At 39.7% G+C, this 6,000-nt stretch overlaps 1 protein-coding gene across 2 annotated transcripts in view; it reads right to left on the reverse strand.

The window, feature by feature from the left end:
• The window catches only part of palm3 (paralemmin 3), a 32,617-nt gene extending 28,757 nt beyond the window's left edge, over nucleotides 1-3,860 (reverse strand). The window contains exon 1 of one of the 2 annotated variants that reach the window (XM_086034415.1): nucleotides 3,637-3,860. The gene's annotated coding sequence lies outside the window, so the exon portion shown is untranslated. The other variant, XM_086034416.1, reaches the window with a different exon arrangement.
• Nucleotides 3,861-6,000: the final 2,140 nt, after the last annotated feature.

Below are 6,000 nucleotides of genomic sequence, written 5' to 3' on the forward strand. Positions count from 1 at the left end.
GAAACCGAGAAATTGATGTAACATTGGTAGGCGCTGTCACTACAGCTTGCGCTCACATTAATGGTATGAATAACAAACATTTCCTGAGTAGGTGGAGGGTGAGTATTTATATGTATGGAGTCAGACAAAATTTGTCAGTTAGCCTTATTTGAAAAAAAAAAAAAAAATGACAACATTTTCTGCAATACAAAAAGAGGACTGACTTTTTTGCTACTTTAATGCAAGTATTTATTTCCTGCTGTCTAACAAGCGGTTATCACGGTGTAGCAACTGCAGATATCCTCTGCACATCAGCATTCATATAAAACATAACCCTTAATAACCTATATCAATAAAGCGCTTCACTATTAAATATATTTGCAAACAAACAATCTTTAGTTTCCAGTACACATCTTGTGACTGTCTTCGTGCTTCTGTCCAAAGGAAAAAAAAGCAACAAAAAAAAAAAGCAGTGACTTGGGGAAATTGTGGACAACAAGCAGTGCAAAGTTCCTCCGAAGCCTCGTGATAAATTTAAGCACCACAAATCATTTACAGCACCTCAGCCACGGCCGTTTCACTTGAGTAGAACCTTGAACAGTCTGTATCAGCAGCTGTAGTTCAATTTGTGTTTTTATTCGGACATGAACTGCCTCGGTGGTGATTTCCTGCGCTGCAAATCATCAGAAGATTGTGTTCTTTGGCTACGGTGACATTCTCACACACACACACACACAGTAACTTGTGTAGGGATTCTTCACATTCAACACCTCCCTGAAACCTCAGGCCACTTATGTAACATGTCTGTTTGTTTTGAATTGAAATCTCAATCCAACTCTCAAACTCATGTATACAGTTAGGGTAGTTCAAAGAGTCTCATGCAGGAGCTGTGCATCATTTTTTTCCGCTTAGTGCCGTCACTACTTACTAGCCTAGCATGGATATTACAATATATGCATTGGTATAATATTAGATGCTTCAATTAACTGACTGTTAAACACGTCTTTTGATTGTATTTCATTTGACTTATTGTGTCTTGAAGCAATTGAGGCAACATGGAGCGAACTACTTGCCAATTCACCGTGTCGCAAAAGTATGCTTGTTAAGACGACTTCAAAAAGAAAGTCTTTCCTGCGAGTGAAATTATACCAGGAGTGAGCGGCGCCCCCTTCGGAAAAGGCCTCAAGACCCTTCCGTCTCGAGCCTGACAAGACGAGCAACTTTTGGGGGGCTCCCGCCGGGATCTTTGTTTATAAGTCGGCATGCAAAGCAGTGTTTGTTTGATGGATCGCTCAAATGAAGCTCCTTCCAAACAAACCTGCGCACCAAGAATAGCTGTGGTTGCAAGGGTGTTGCCATTAAATAGGCCTCAGTGAGTCATAAAAGGCTGAAAACAAATGTGTGGTTAATATGAAAGAGCTCGCGATCTTGTGTGACTTTAGTGTGTGTGTTAAGATGGAGTTAATGCGTGCTCCAACTGACACAATTGTTGTTTTGTTTTTGTTTTTTTGTTAAATAATTGCTAGCGGAAGCCAGTACAAATTTCATAAATAGGAATATGATTACATTCTTCCATTAGAATCGTTTTTTTTCTTCAAACTCGCTGATCGACCCCAAAAGTCCTGATCGCATAAAGCCTACTTTAGAGAGACTAAATAAATAATAATTTTAGCTTATTGTATTATATTACATTGTATCGTCACGCTTTATAATATATTTCTGTAATATATTTCTTTGTCGCTATGTTTATCAGCCTGGCTGTTTTGTTTGTATGTTCTGAGTTACTGAATAAAAAATAAAATAAAGTAAAGTACATTAATGGTACTTTTGGGAGGCATCTCCTATGTCACTTCCGCTTATGCCCCGGGAAGAAGCCGCTGGGAAAATAGTGTTGAAAGTCGGGCTTTAAATATAACGCCATAAACGTTTGCGTTTCTCCTGCAGAACTGGCAACAATTCCGTGGTTGACTGCAAGATTGTATGTATACAATGTGAAGTATTTCTTTATCTATCTATCTATCTATCTATCTATCTATCTATCTATCTATCTATCTATCTATCTATCTATCTATCCATCTATCTATCTTCTTTTAGCATTACTTCACAAATCAGAAAAAAGAATAATAAGAAGCAGTTACTAATTTTCCAAGAAGCACATAATTCTCGGTTATCCTACATTTTGTTAAGAAAAATTACATTGCTTATTTTCTTTTAACGTGTACTTATATACATACGGAACCTACTTTCAATTTAAAAAAAACCCCCAACAGATTTACCCAAGCATTTCTGGATAATATACACTGCAATATTTTTGCTCACGGTTATCACACTGTCAGAATCTCATACTGGGTCATGCCTACTTGGCAACTAAAATAACACCAAGCTGTTCTGTCAATTGTGGCATCCACGGGGAAATGCATTTTCACCATCTAACGCTAACACATTTTCAGGGTGTAAGCATGGCTAGGTAGGCATCCAACTGCACACTGTAATGGTAGAAATGGGTCAAGTAATTATAACTAACAAACTCGCAGGTAACGACTGACGTGAATGAAGGCTTTGTCTGAGGCAAAGCGGGGGCACTAGGCACCAAAAACTCAGGAAATTTGGTGAAAAAAAGTTCAACACTATATCTCGTATTATTGTTCTCATATTTTTAACAAGTTTTCAACAACTACCGTCAAACACAAATCATTTATTTAGAAAGAAATCTCTGAATTCACTTTCCACGGTCTTGAAATACTGTATTTGCGTATACTGTATGTAATAATATAACGATGATCATAACTATGAGATTGCCCGCAAAGAAAATGTGTCTGACCCTCTGCACTACATCGCCAGTGACCCAGAGGTACATGTAAATAGACAAAATGGTCAAGAGGCAATTGCAAGAGCTTGAAAGTGTCAAAAGACAGCCCAGCTTTTTAAACTACTGCATCATAAAACATAGCCTGGAGACCTGGACTTTATTTCTCGTAAAAGTGTTCAGAGGAAAACTTAAAGCGTTCCTGATGGTCCCAGATAAAAAACTACTGTAAAAAAAAAAAACAACAAAAAAACACTTTTGAATCATGCCAGTGCCACTTGCATGATCAGGTTCAACGCGCTAGAGAACAAAAGTCACATTCTAATCCTAGTTAAACTGCTCAGGTCAGACAAGTTAACAGCTGTTGAGCTTGCTCGACTCTAAACCGGGCTCGCTTCCAGCAGCATGGACCGCTTTCAAAAGGTGGCAACACAGCACGGACACAAACATTTGCGAGGCAAAATAAATAGTGTACAGTTTCAAGTATGCACTTGGAGCTTAACGGAGACTCACCTGCGGTTCGATTGCTAGTGTAAGTCCAACTGAGCGTGGAGTTTAAAATAAACCAAAGAAATACGCGGAAATAACCAAATAAATGATCGCTGTAGTGCGAGCGACACTGGAAAAAAAAACAACTGACGTTTCCTGAACACCTGAGCCGGCCAGCATGTGCTCTTAAAACATTTGCTGGCTTGACCACCAACTTAAAGGTGGTGAATAAAACAAGAGGGAAAGTTGCGTCCCTTCATCGGTAAAAACGACGGAAATGCTCCCGGCAAACACGCACGCGCTCCCCGCGTGTCTTCGCAAGTGAGAGGAGGAGGAAGAGGAAGCCAGACGGCGGTGGTTACCTGACTCCGGTGGTGGTGAGCTTTAGCTAGGCCGGCCCCTCCTCACTCGGGCAGGCGGCTTCGAGTGTCCAAATGTCGGCTGCTGCGACAGCAGGTTGGGATGCTTGTTGTCTCGCTTGAACCGGCGCCATGACCCGCCTTGTGGCTTCGGGTGTGATCGAGTATCAGTGAAAGTCATCAATGACCACGTGAACAGCAGATGGACACTTTTACTCTACAATTAGATGATATACCACGCTGATTGGTTATTATGATGGAATTAAATCAAATTCAATTTTGTATTGGACATGGAATCTAACTTGAATAGTCGTTTTATTCTACTTTTTCTTGATGCGACCAAGCACTCTCAAATCAATATCCCCCACTAAAATAAAGTAAAATTATATTAATCCGGTCCAGCTCGAAAAAAACACCAATAGTTTTTCGTGACGTTTTAAAGATAGAAAAATAACAGCATTGTATAAAACAGTGGCAGAACCAGAATGTGGCTAATGGGTGGTCTTGGAAAAATTAGGGTGAGCCTGATTATTTCTCTCACTGAGCGCAACCCTCCTGTCCCGACACATCCTACGTTCAAATAAAACGACAAACTGATTAATATGAAGTTCATATCTTCCTTAGACCACCACAATTATTCCATTTTTAATATTCAATAAAAAATAATAATAAAAAAACACAACGAAACAAAAAATAATTTTATAATAATTTACAAAAAATTAAAAAGTATATATTTTTTCATAAATCTCACTGGGTGGGCAGTCTGTCAATCTGAGTGGTCCTGTGCACTCCCAGGCCCACCCATGGCTCCGCCCCTGGTATAAAAACAAAATAGAGAATGCGCTGGCGGAGCTAGAGTGAGGGACGGGCTGGGGGTGGGGGCAAATTTTATTCACTATATAAATGGATATTGATTTTTGATAACATGTTTCCACGTTTTTGTTTTGTGGAGCCCCTGAGATAGCCTTGGCCACCACATGCCCCCCCAACGATAAAAGTCTAGCTCTGCCACTGAGAGACTGTGAAAAAATAACATGGTTTTAAAAAGCGTAAATACTGTATTTTGGGACAAGAAGTCACAACAACAACTTTGCGCTGGATTTGAGCACGCTCAACCTTGTGAGTGATGTCAAGAAGATGGCATGTTAGCCTCTGGGCTTCTTCGGATTCTCGTTTTTGCTATCTTTTCTATTTTTTCTCAGCGAGAGTACAAGTACAGTATATGGAGGAAAGGTTTTTGGAATTCTAAAAATGGTTAGGAAATGTGCCTTATTGTCCTGACCAATCTTTATGGAAGGATGTTATCTATAACATGCTCAACAGTGCTGGCTTCAAAATGTGACTTCTTGTAAGGCAAGCACACATAGATTGCAGGAGTAACATTTGCTGTCCTTTTTCGGAAAATAATAGTTCCATGCCAGACTTTCCTGCCACAGCGTGATGAAGTCAATTAGGAAAACTCATAAGTTGGGGCACTGTTACCTAAGTCAAGGTACCACTGTATTAAAAAATACTGTAGACTTTAAGATCTTCATTTCCTTTCATCTGAACCCTTTTCAGAAGTCACCACAGTGAATCTTCCTCTTCTGTCTCACACTTTTCTCTGCATTATGTGCAGTTATCTGCAAGTCTTCCCTCGCAACATCAATAAATCTCTTTGCTCTTCCTCTTTTCCACTCGTTTCACAGCAGATCGGCGAGGAGAAAAATCCCCCTTAACACACCCCACACAACAGGAGTATTGCTCAGGATAATATTTCAGAGACATTAGAGAATTGGGTCTCTGCTGACTTTGATCACAAGCGAGCAAAAGTCCCAATTTGGCCTGATTTTCGGTATGTTTGTACCCCACTTTAGAGTGTAGAGTGAAAAGCGTGTCAAAAAGTCATTTTCCATACCACGATAATCCATAAATGTTGATTTAAAGATTGCCGGGCGAGTGGTCGTTTTGTCTAATCATGAGCCGTTTGCCTCACCTCACAATCAGAAAACACGGCAACTGCGCACTTTTTACTATTTTGTCTCCAGTGAGGTGCACAACCCTTTTCTATCAGTTACGGTGAAATGATTCCTCTCTAGATTTGTTGCTTGCTTTGATATACAATGAATGAAACTTTTGGCAACTTTAAAATTGCCAATTCGCTGTAATTAGTACTAATGCCTGGTTTTACTCCTCAGTGATAGGGCAGCAAATAAGACACTGTGATGTCAAGCCGACTTCTTCCACAGTGGTAGATTCCTCCCTCTAGCTTAGCAGCTGCCAGCTTGTATGAAACTGCATTTTATGACCGTATTGGTCATAAAAAGGCAGTCTAATATTGAGATTAATTAAAAAAAAATCTAATATTTGTGTTTTAGAAAAAGCTTA

This window comes from Filicampus tigris, chromosome 6 (assembly GCF_054856515.1).
Source record: "Filicampus tigris isolate MCC_2025a chromosome 6, RoL_Ftig_1.0, whole genome shotgun sequence".
In the NCBI taxonomy this organism is placed as follows: Eukaryota; Metazoa; Chordata; class Actinopteri; order Syngnathiformes; family Syngnathidae; genus Filicampus; species Filicampus tigris.